Genomic DNA, 12158 nt, shown 5'->3' on the forward strand with positions numbered 1-12158 from the left:
AAAAATATTACATACTCTTGTATCCCTGGCCACTGCAATATAGCTGGCAATGAACAAGCAGATACAGCCACCAAACTTTCCCACTCGTCCTAGATGGCCTGTTGTAAGCTCAGTTGAATCCGTGCTTACAGAGTTCGCGGTTTGCCGTTTGTCTGGGTTTAGCCAACTAGTACCTTCGAACTGAGACGTTTATTACAGCGTTGGTTAGGTTTCCCTTAAATAATTTACTCTCAACTGTTGGTTCTAACTACTGGTTTTTATTGTACACGTTATAATAATCAAACAAAAGTAAAGACAATCTTGTAGCTCTACGTTATACAAACTGACGATCATGTGAACCCACACGTCCGCTCATACCCTATATGCTGAGTGAGCATAACCGTGCGGCGCGTGCAGGGGTTCACAACACCCCCGGGGCTAAACGAAAGCCCTGTTGTCCTATGGGCTTCCTATTTTTAAATTATTTCGGGCAGTAAGCTTTTCGCCGGTTGTTGTGCAAGCTATAGGCTCTGCCTCTGATTGGTGCTTGCTGTTGAAGATAAGACGTTAGGACTTCCGGTGCCCCTGGGTTTCCACTTATTTTTTAATGTACTTAATTTTCTATACAATATAATTAGAATTATTATTATTACAATTATAGTCACCGTTGTCGTGGTGTAAGTGTGCCTTTGTTGATTATTATTACTATTTAGCTCGGCGTTTATCTGTTCCTGTAAGGATTATAAATCTTCCGCGTCCCTAGCTAAATTCTTGAAATTATACTGAATGCCCTTATTAGTTGAAATATGTCGTCTATCGACGCCTCCGGTATTATTAAAATTAATTGGAATTACATTTAGAGGAATATTAGGGAAAAAGTCAATGAAGACTTTTGATTTAAATTTTCGCGTGGGAATCAGTATGGTATTTTTTGTGTATATTTTACATTTGGGGTTGATACTTATTTTCCCTATGTTGTTTAATGTTACTCTTATAGGTTGTATTTCGTTTTCGCATGGTATTGTAATGGCTTCGTTTTGAACTACGAACAGCCATGTATTTTCTCCTGCTAGTCTGTGCCAGACTGTGGGTTTTGAAAGGAGAATTTTTTTGTTGCAATAACTGGGTATACTAGGTGGACTATTGAAAAGATTTTGCTCACAATTTTGCAATTGGTCATTTGACATCGTTTGGACAAACGAAGGCGTTTTTCAAGACTATACATTTTGTCAGCTGAATGAAATAAAATTCTTTTGCATTTTGTCCACTGCTATGTATGCTGATTCAGCGTCGATTATAATCACTTGATCCTGGGTTAACTACATAGGTAGTGGTATGACTTCATAGATCATAAATCTCATTCCATTTGTGACGGGTATTTCGATAGAAAAAATTAATGTGTCATCCACACTTATCACTATAACCGTAGCTAATTTGAAAAAATTTGATATACTATTGGTAGTTGTTTTTAATGGAAATTCGGAATTTGGCGGTAATTTGCTTTTAATGTCACTCATTTGTTGTGTGATGGTTTTTGGACTCATTATACTACTGTGGATATGTCCGAGCGTTGCATAATTAACAATGTCCACCAAATTTTCTACCTTTATCGAAAGAAGGTTGATTGTGAGTATAAGTTTTGATTGCATCTCTGTTATCCACTCATGCGTTATTGAATCGTCGATAACTTCGGCTTGTTTCTTCACACTCTGCATTGTCTCGTGAATGTCGTTCACCGTGTTTCTAATTATTGTGGTCTGGGATTGCATCAGATAAGAGGTGGACAGCTTGAACCGGTTGAACTCATTTATTTGGTTGTAGAAATTTTCAGCATCATTATCGTCACATGTACCGAAAAGTACATTAGCTACTCTACCGGCAGCGTTAAATAAACCTCTTTTTTTATGTCATGCGCAGTTTTATGAACTGAGGATAAAACACGTATATGATTGCTTTCAATTTGTTTCATAATAGCACTGGTCTGGACTACAAATTGCTCACATGCAGCTGTCGTCCCGTACAATTTCTTGCATTCCTGGGTTACATGTTCTATTCCCTTGTCTATCATCCACGTTTGTTCATCGTAATTTTTGAGATTTACATAGGTCAGTAGATTCCAGTAAGAGTCCGTGATACATAGGTTTCCCATAGCGTGGTAGTACATCGGTGGGCTATCGAACTGCGTTATGTTGTATTGGTCGGAGTAGCTTGATAAGGCGATCAGTCCGTTGACGATTGTTATCCTGCAAAATTTGGAGTTTGAAGTCCGTGTAGAATTTTGTTATTTTTACGAATAGTTAAAGAAAGTGTTAATACTATGAATTGTTCACCATCCAATTTATGCTACTGGTTAGTATAAAGATTTTATATGTACATTTTTTTTTATAAAATGAAGAATTAAGATTAGTATTGTTATTATTATTTTTTTTTTGTGTTTTTTTTTTTTATTCGTGGAAAAGTTTGACGTCATTAATGTGCGTCTTAACTTCCCGGCGTCCCTTCTTTATTATTATGTTTTCGGTGTTCGTACGTCCGACCACCTCGAATGGGCCTTGTCAGTTCACGCTGAGTTTGCCTATCTTCGCATGCCATTTTGTTAACACCTTGTCCCCAACATGCACTGTAATTGGTTTTGCATTCCGGTCGTAAAGTGCCTTAGATGTCTTCTTCTTCTTCACGATAGTGTCTCGTGTGGTGTCGTGTGCGCGTTGCAGGCGTTGTTTCAGTTCGTAGCAGTAATCGTCGTAGTTGTACCGTACTTCTTCTGTGCGCGAATGAAAATTCGGAACTTCGGCCGGCTTGCCGTAAAGAAGTTCGTATGGTTGACGTTCCGTTGTTGAATGTGGCGTAGTGTTGTAGACGAACATTACAAAAGGAATGTACTCATCCCAGTCCTGAAGGTTCTTGTCCACATAGTGACGTAAGTATTCTGCCAGTGTCTTATGACTGCGTTCCAGCGCCCCATCCGCTTGTGGATGATACGCTGAGGTGTGAAACTTTTCTATCTTTAGTAGCTTACAACATGACGTGAACACTTTGCTCAAAAAGTCAGAGCCTTGGTCGCTTACGATGGATTTCGGCGCTCCGTGGAAACATACGAATTTTTCGCAAGTGAATATTTGATTAGGTCGTCTTGTATAGTGAGGATGTAGGAGTTGTTTTTGTAGGACGTGGTGATTGGTCCGACTGTGTCCATGAATATTTTTTCAAATGGAGATCTGGCTGTAGTCGTGATGACCATAGGTTGTGTCACGGTGTGATTACTGGCTTTGTTGACCTGACAAGATTGACATTTCTTGATAAAGTCTATTACGTCTGCTTTAAGTCCCTTTCAGGAATGTTGCATCTTGATCCTCCTTATTGTCCCGGAGATCCCTTGGTGACCTCCTAGTTCTTCATTATGAAATTCTTCAAGAATTTTAAGTTTCTCTTCGGGGCTATAATTCTGGTGACTGTAAATTACTATTTTTATTCGTGATCCTTTAAATACATATTTTATCATGGATTTGACCTTGTCCCAATTGAGTTGGTCCAGTCCACATCCAATACGTGCCATTGCGATGTGTGAGATCAGTTCTTGTTCTGCCTTGCTTCTCAGGTTTTGGAGAGTTTTGTACATATTTTCGTACGTTGGCTTTTGGAAACTTTTCTCCGTTGTTATTAGATATAACAGTTTTTGGCCTTCATGTTCAAATTGTGCTATTTCTGTTACTCCTTTTTGTTGTCCCTTGAGTACGTCGGTATGTCCAAAACGTCGATTGAACTCCAGGGCTATTCCGCGGGACTGGTCTAAATCTTCGGATACACAATGTGCTAGTGCATAGTCTTGAGTCGCTTCGAATAGAGATCCCCTTCTACCTCGATAACTCGGTGGTTAATTACCGGAGAGTCGTTACGTTCAAAGTTATCGTAAGTACTTTCCAGGTAATTAAAATATTTTATGTGTGGTATCCTACTCAAGGCATCCGCGTTGGTATTGAGAACTCCCGGTTTGTAAATTATTTTGTAGTCATGTTCCTCTAGCTTGAGCCTCCAGCGTATGAGTCTCGCGCCTGGATCGGCCACTGAAAATAACCATGTTAACGGTCGGTGGTCAGTGATGATGTAGAACTTGTGCCCGAATACGTAATGTCTGAATTGTTTTACGGCACACACAATGACCAGCAATTCTTTTTCTGTAGTGTTATAGTTTACCTCCGCTTTGTTAAGTGTTCTTGATATATATGATATTGGTTCCTGGCGGGAGAGATCAAACCGAGTGAATGGGAAGGCGTACTGGCGACCTGGTCGGCGGAGGGGCGGTGATTTGGATTCAGTCAACCATTTGCAAATGACCCAGCTTTGGAGGGAGGACTCCGATGTTGTGCGCCGAAACCAACCTCAACGGCAGAGTGCCATCAGTGGCAAAACCTTGAACGCACCAGCCCGCTGGGCCGGCAAACACAGTTTGTCGTCAAAACAAGCACAATTTGCTACCGTAAGACTGAAACCACCGAAGAGTGGGCGGAGTCAGGAACCACATACCTGACCTACGGGCAGGTAACATCTTAGTAACGTTAGGCGGAAGCGAGGGAACGGGTGCTAAGGACCATCGTAGCCGTAAGAATGGCTAAAGAAACTGCGGTGACGACGGCGACGGTGGGCTCGGATCCCCCGTTGCTGAGTGGAAACCGACCGTTACAAACAGCACGAGGCCACCAGAACTCTGAAGGCAGCAGAGCGAGGGCAGGTCTGGGGGACTGCTGGTTACACCAGGCCGGTGTCCCCGCGCCCTTACGGGTGAAGCGCCCGCCGGTCTGGGAGGGGCTGGCGGGCCCCTGGAGCGGTCTGACCTAGGTTGCTGAAAGGGCATCGACGTAACTCCGTGAAGACTTACTGGCACGCCCATCCGCCTGGCAAGGACGGCCCAACCGGGTCACGACGAGTCAGGCGGGTAGACTGACCAGTACAAGTACACACCTGCTACCGACCGCGCCAAGACGAGTCACGTTGAGAGACTGGCTGACTAATCTGGTCCGGGAAAGGGGCAGGCGGGGTACGGTCTTGACGAAGCTAGCCCTTTTTTTTTTTTTTTTTTTTTTATCGAGTGGGGGGGAGGAACTTAACCCTAAGGTATTACTTCTCCCCGTCACCCATCGTTTATTGTGGAAATATTAGTTAAAAACACAATACATTTATTGATTATTACATTTTATGGGGGCCTCTAACCACCCTATTTTGGTCTTTGACCCACAAAGGTATAACTTAACTAGCTAGTTTGTCATGTTCCTCTCTTCCAGCTGCTGGGCACGCTCCAACGCCTCCTTCTGCTTCATCGTCCGTTTCGCGAATGCGGACACTGCTTCCCAAGCCTGAGTGTTGCTGAGCATCTTCGCGATCAGAGTGCCGATGTCCAGCTGGCCGATCTCTGCTTCTAACTCCTCTCTTTCAGCTGCCCATGCCCTACATTCAACCAGCGTGTGGTGCGCGTTGTCTAGAGTTGATGGACAGTGCCTACAGTTTGGCTCCTCTTTTTTCCCTATTCGGTGGGTGTAATAACTGAAGCAGCCATGCCCAGATAATACTTGAGTGAGATGGAAGTCCATGCTCCCATGTCTCATCATCACCCAGCCTCGTACGTCATGAATTAGTGTCCGCGTCCATTCCCCTTTTTTGGCGTATTCCGTCCTCTGCAACCATTCCACCATTGTGTCACCTTTTGCCTCTTGAACTGTTTTCCTTGTCAACCCTCTTCTGATTTGGAACAGCTTCCTCCTCTCCATTGCTATGAGGTCAATTGGAGGGGTCGACGCTAAAATGTATGTCGCGTCGTATGATATTGTGTGGTACCCACAGATACTGCGAAGTGCCGCTTGCCGTTGTACCTTTAGCAGTTCTCCTCTGATAACCTTGGAGTACTCCAGCGAGGTTGCCCATATCGGGGCGCCGTACAGCATCACCGACTGGACAACACTTACCAGCAGTCGTCTGCGTGGTTCCGTGGGTCCGCCTATGTTCGGCATTAGTCTCTTGAGTGCCGTCAGCACCCACTGTCCCTTTTTAGCTGCTTCCTTTATATGTTCTCTAAACTTCAGCTTCTCGTCTATTGTCAGTCCAAGATACCTCATTGTCTTCGTTATTGGTACATCAACGCCGTTCAGTCTGATGGTGGGTTTCCTTTTTTTGTATTGCCTTTTGAAGAATACGGCTTCGGACTTCTCCGTCGCTAATGACAGTCCGAGTATGCTGATCTCTTCTGCTACCACTTCTAACGCCTCGTTTATTCGCCTTTCCACATCTTCGGTTGTTTTGCCCCAAGCCATGACGAGCGTATCGTCGGCGAATCCTATTATCTTTGTGGATTCCGGACACCGGGCTCTTAATACTCTGTCGTACGCTACATTCCACAGCGTCGGACCGACTACCGAACCCTGCGGCACGCCGCATGTTATGTTAATCTCTAGTTGACCAGTAGCGGAGTGGGAATGTGCCAACGTTGCGGATCTCTCCTTGAAGTAGGCTTGGAATGTCTGCAGCAGGTACTCGGGGACATCACACTTTTGCAGCGCTGTCTTTATGTGGTCCCAGCCAATGGAATTGAACGCATTTCTAATGTCGAGGCTTACGGCGACGCAAAGTTCGTATTTTCCGAGTGCCGCATTTGCGGTCGACTCCAGTGTGCTTATTGCGTCCTCGGTCGAGCGACCCTTCCGGAAACCATACTGTTCGTCCGCGAGGCCTTGTGTGCTTTCCAAGTGTCTTTCGAGCCTCTGCACTAGGAGTAGCTCATAGAGCTTTCCAACATCGTTCAGCAAACATAAGGGTCTATATGACGATGATTCGTTTACTGGTTTTTGTCCCTTGTGGAGTAGCACTAACCTTGAGTTTTTCCATCTCGTGGGGAAGTCACCTACTCGCAGGCACTCGTTGAACATTCCCCTGAAGAGGGTTGGTTCTGCTCTGTGGGCTGCTGTGAGTATGCAGTTGGTAAGTCCATCCGGGCTGGGCGCTTTCCTCCTGGGGGCCATACGTTTGAAGGCCTCACAGACCTCGTCCTGCGTGAAGAATGAGATGGGGGTGTCACGGCTGTACTCTATTTGGCTAGGTGGTGGCTTCGTTGGAAAGAGCGTCGCGACGATTTCCTTTAGCATCGTGGACTCCATGTTCGCCGTCGCTGGTGGGTCTTGCAGTTTCCTCAATACCAGCTTATACGGCTTGCCCCATATGTCGTTTTCTACGGTTTCGAGTAGTTCTTTCTAGCCCTATTTGTACCGCTGTTTGTTAGCTATCCTCCGTTGCCGTCTGTGATCCCGTAGGGGTCGCATGCGATAACCACGTCGATGTTTCTTTCAACCACTGTTTGCTCCACCAGGTTTTGAGCCGTTCGACAGTGGTTGAGATTAATCTGTAGAAGATTAATCATTGCCTCCTGGTCCGTTGGTCCTTCCGGCCTCATTACGCGGCATTGACCCAGTCGTGGCTCGCGTTTCGCAATTCTTGGCCACATGACCATCCTTCCTACATTTGATGCAGCGGTTGGAACGATCTTCCCCCTGGCATCCTGCTGCTACATGCCCGGTTTCTAGGCATCGGAAACAAACCCTTTTCTTTTCCCCGAGCAGCTTTATCCTGCAGTTGCTCCATCCAATCCTCAATTTGGGATCAGCAGCTAGCCGCAATGCCGACTGTATCGAGGTCTCGATCTTTGCAGTGCTCCAGCCGTTGGCTGCTGTTCGGATGGTGAAGGGTTTGATGTCTGCTAGCTCTGGGTCTCTTTCAGCAAGAACTGCCCTCAGCTCTTCTATGGTTGTTGACTCGTCAAGTCCTGAGATGAGCACTGGTGCCGTTCTCATGGGCCTTCTTACGCTTACCTCATTCCCGAGCTTCTCCTTTAGTTTTTTAGCAAAGAGTTCAGCCTCCTCTTTGCTGCCAACCTCTAGGAGAATGTCACCTGCTGCTGTTCTTCTAGTCCCGACCACTTCGATGCCGAGCTCTTTTAGGTTTGGTACAGCTTCTTTCGCCTTCCTGATGACATCAGCGTAGGTTGACCCGGTCGTTGGTGCATTAAGGATGATTGCTTCGTTTTTGGGCAGTTTTTTCCTTAGATTTCTGGCCATTTTTCCCAATGAGCTACCGTTACCTCCCCTTCGTTCGCCGTTCTCGTTCTCGTTTCCTGTTTCGACTTGGCGTTTGTCTCGTTGCTGTCTTCGCGGGGGGTCGCTATGTGGTTCCAACGCCTCACTATTTGATGGTCGCTGGTGCGGTGGCTTGACCCTACGCCTATTCTTTCGCCGGTTCTCAACCGTTTCCCAGTTTCCGGTATCACTGCTGCGGTCCTGAGAGTCGTCTGTCCGCTGTTTTTGTTGAAATATTAGATTTCTTTGCATCTGTGGCTCTCGCTGCTGCTGCTGCTGCTGCTGCTGCTGCTTCGGCGACTTTGTTGTGGCAGTTCCTGTTGTTGATTTTGGTTCTGTAACCTCTCTACCTGCTCTGTTAGCTTCCCAACAGCTTCCCCCTGAGTTTTCAGCTGTTGTCGGAGTCCCTCGATGGCAGCAAGGAGCTCAAAGCGTGTGCGATCCGGAGAGGGGATCTTGCCTGCAGGGGTCGACCATGGTTGGAGACCTGATGGTACTCCTGTCGTCTTTGACTCAGGAGGCACCTCGTTTGTGGGTTGAAGTACAGAGGGTCCAAGGTCAGTTTGGTTTCCTCTACTCGAGGTACTGACGTTCACTTTACCCGTGAGCCTTCCCCATTGTATCAGCCCTTTGACGTTGGTCGATAGCTGGACTATGAGGGTTTTTATCTCTCTCTTGGTGTTGCTGGCAATAGCAACTTCATCATCCAGGCTCTTAGCCACCGAGTATGTTTACTGGAGGTACTTGAAAAAACGTGCATTTGCCTCTTCCATATTTACGTCGTTCTGGCTTGTTTGACTTGAAGTTGACGAGGCCAACAACTTCGTCACCAGATTCCCTGCAGTCTTAATTTCTCCAGCTTTTCCTATTTCCTTGTTCTTCACCTCTGAGGTATTCACCCTTTGACCGGTGGGTGTTCCGCTGTTTTGCACCAATTGGCCAGCTGGTGCATATGGGTTCTGTTTGTTGTCCTCCATATTTGGTCCCACGCAAACGCAGGAAAGGGTCGTCCACCACTGCAGAGTCCGGTTCAGTGGTAAGCCTATAAACTGTTGGGTGCGGCAGAGCCCAACAGGTTCCACGCCGACACAACTACCTCTGTGCCAAGTGACACCTCCATCACGGTTTGGGGGTTGAGGGAGCCGGTTTTTCATTGCGAAAGGCATGCTCAGGCCTCTTATCCCCAGTCAGCCAAGCCCAGGGATAAGTCGATGTAGTCCGGGGGTGAGCCCCAGGATGGAATCTCTTGGCACGGGCGTTAGCCCGTGAGCCCCCCCACCACGACAAGGTGGGTCCCGTCGGGGGGGAACGAAGCTAGCCCTAGAGCTTCGAGTTAACTGAACTGTAATCACAAGGGCTCGGGGCAGGTCATGCTTGATGCTAGCGAAATGACCAAGGACCTCCGAGATCCCTGGGCCACCTGTACCTTCCAGGGTGGCAACCCGGTGGTTTAGAGCACGCTAAGTCACAAAAGGTCTGAAATGGGTAGGAAGGCGGGGGGCGCCCGAACAAGGCTACACCCTCGAGCGCCCTCACGAAAAGCTCACTCATGATTGTACAGAATCGTGCGGAGCAAAAAAGAGCCGTGGGATTGAGACCGCGGCTGACGATGTCTTGCCTGGGTACAGGACTGGGCGGATGACGAACGGCCGGAAGGCGTCTTCGCACCCCCGGGCCACCTGAGGACCCCGTTCCGATCTCAACGCCAGTGGAGGGCGCATCCCCAAATCGAGCTTCCCGGGGTAATAGGAAACACCTGGAGGTGGTCTCAGAGACTTAACGGTGGTGACGGGGAAGGGTCATCAATGAAGGAAAAGAGGACTGGCTAGGCAGTTTTCAGCAGACCAGCTACTCCAACAGTATACCCCAGAGATGGGCAGCTTGCTAAACGCAGGTCCTCAAGGATCGCAGAGCATCTGCTTACACATACGACTGCCCGACCATCAGCTACGAAAAAGCTCCGCGCTCAAGGTGCAAGCGATCGGAGCGGACCGAATCGCAGAGCGCGGACTCACGGGAAAAACCAATAACCGTGTTCCAGGCGTATCAACGCACTGAGGAAGGGAAGACCTGATAGGCACGTCAAAAGACCTCGACGTGGGTCCCCGAATAAGGACGACCGAGGTGATGGAGGGCACCTTCCTTTTCCACACGGGAACCATCTACCCAAGTGGGGGAACCATACCACCTGCGACAAACCAGTGGGCTTGGGCGTGAGGTGCCAGAGCATGACGAGGGAAGCAGACGCGGACCTCCGTGAGCGCGCTGGTGCTTCTAGCACGAACCTGACTGAGAGCACACGGGCCCGACCAACTCGTGTGCGAACACGTGCAAGGTGGAAGTCCGGCTGGGGGACACCCACCGACAAGCACTCAAACCCGAGCATTCGGTACGGACACGGCACCCGGCAAAAGAAAACCGTACCACTCATAAAAGGTCGCATCGCGTCAGCGTAAGAACTGCCCCGGTGTCGATGCTAGTGGGAAAAGAGTCGTTGTGTTTACTCTGGATAACGGATCCTTCAATCTCATCCCGTGGGTGACGAGGACAGCCCCACTGAAAACCCGACTTAGCTAACGCCCGAACGGTATCAGTGCTCGTCGAGCTATGTGGCGTGCGTCCGGCCGACGCGCGCGTGTACCTCACGTGCTCGCGCTCGCCGGCCACGCGTTCGCGACATATGTGGATGGCCTCGCAGGGGCTGTTAGGAGTAGTGCCTTAGTAGAAGGGGAGCTATTTGACTGGGTCGAATCCAGCGCTCGCCGACGTGGTTATACGAATCCCACTGATCTATCTCGAACGAGAGCAGCCGGCGGGAGACCGTCAGCCTGGCGCCAGGGTGCCCTGACGTAACCCGTCGAGGGATGTTTCCGCGTCACCCAAAGGCGTGAAGGAGCCGCCCTCGCGACATATGGCTAAAGGCGTAAAAACCCCCGAGGGAATGGTCTTATAACTCCCCGTCACACAGTGGTTAGTAATATATGATATTGGCAAATCCGATCCCACTCGTCCTTGCGACAAAACGGCCCCGATAGCCGAATTTGACGCATCTGTGGTAATCAAAAATGGCTGAGAGAAATCCGGGTGTTGTAGTATTGGTTCCGTGGTAAGAGCTCCTTAAGCGTCTCGAAGGAGTGTTGGCACAAGTCCGTCCACTCGAACCTCGCTTCTTTCTTGAGAAGCGTGTGAGTGGTTTGGATATTTGACTGAAATCTTTGACAAACTTTCGATAGTAACCCGCGAGTCCCAGGAAGGATTTAACCTCCTTCGGGTTGCGTGGCACTGGAAAGTTAGTCAAACACGATGTCTTTTTAGGATCTGGTTTTATGTCCTCTTCAGATATAATGTGACCTAGGTAATTTACTTCCCGTCGCATAAATTCGCACTTGCTCGGCTGCAACTTGAGATTATATTGCCTCAGACGGTCAAATACCTCCCTGATCCGCTCTTCGTGTTCTTGGATCGATGAAGCTATCACTATCACGTCATCCAGATATACGAAGGCCCGGAACCCATTTATACCCATTAGTACTCTGTTGACCAGACGTTGGAACGTCGAAGGTGCCCCTTTTAGTCCAAAAGACATTCTTTGAAACAGAAAATGCCCTTGGTTGGTACTGAAAGCAGTCTTCTCTTGGTCCTTAGGGTGTAGTGGTACCTGGTGGTACCCGCTAGCCACGTCTAGGCAGCTGAAATTCTTTGCTCTACCTAGTTGATCTAATATTTCGTTGATGTTGGGCATTGGGAACGCGTCGCCGATGGTGAGGCTGTTGAGCTTTCTCTAGTCCACGACCACACGGTATTTTTGTTCTCCCAAAGCGTTGACCTTTTTTGGCACGATCAAGAGAGGTGCGTTCCAAGGACTGTCACTCGTGGTGATTACTCCGTCTTGTAAGAGCTCGTTCACTTATTTATTTATTTCTGACTGCTGCGAGAAGGGAAGATGGTAATGTCTTTGGTGAATCGGCTGTGCGCCCTATGGTATTTTAATCTCATGTTGCACGGCATCCGTGTACGAGATGGTGTCACCTTCGAGATGAAAAATGTCCGCGTACTCGTTACAGA

General features: G+C 48.1%; 1 pseudogene; it reads right to left on the reverse strand.

Moving 5' to 3' along the window:
- Positions 1-455: 455 nt before the first annotated feature.
- LOC132934527 (uncharacterized) lies at positions 456-1748 on the reverse strand (annotated as a pseudogene).
- Positions 1749-12158: the final 10410 nt, after the last annotated feature.

The sequence above is a fragment of the Metopolophium dirhodum genome, chromosome 1, assembly GCF_019925205.1.
Source record: "Metopolophium dirhodum isolate CAU chromosome 1, ASM1992520v1, whole genome shotgun sequence".
Lineage (NCBI taxonomy): Eukaryota > Metazoa > Arthropoda > Insecta > Hemiptera > Aphididae > Metopolophium > Metopolophium dirhodum.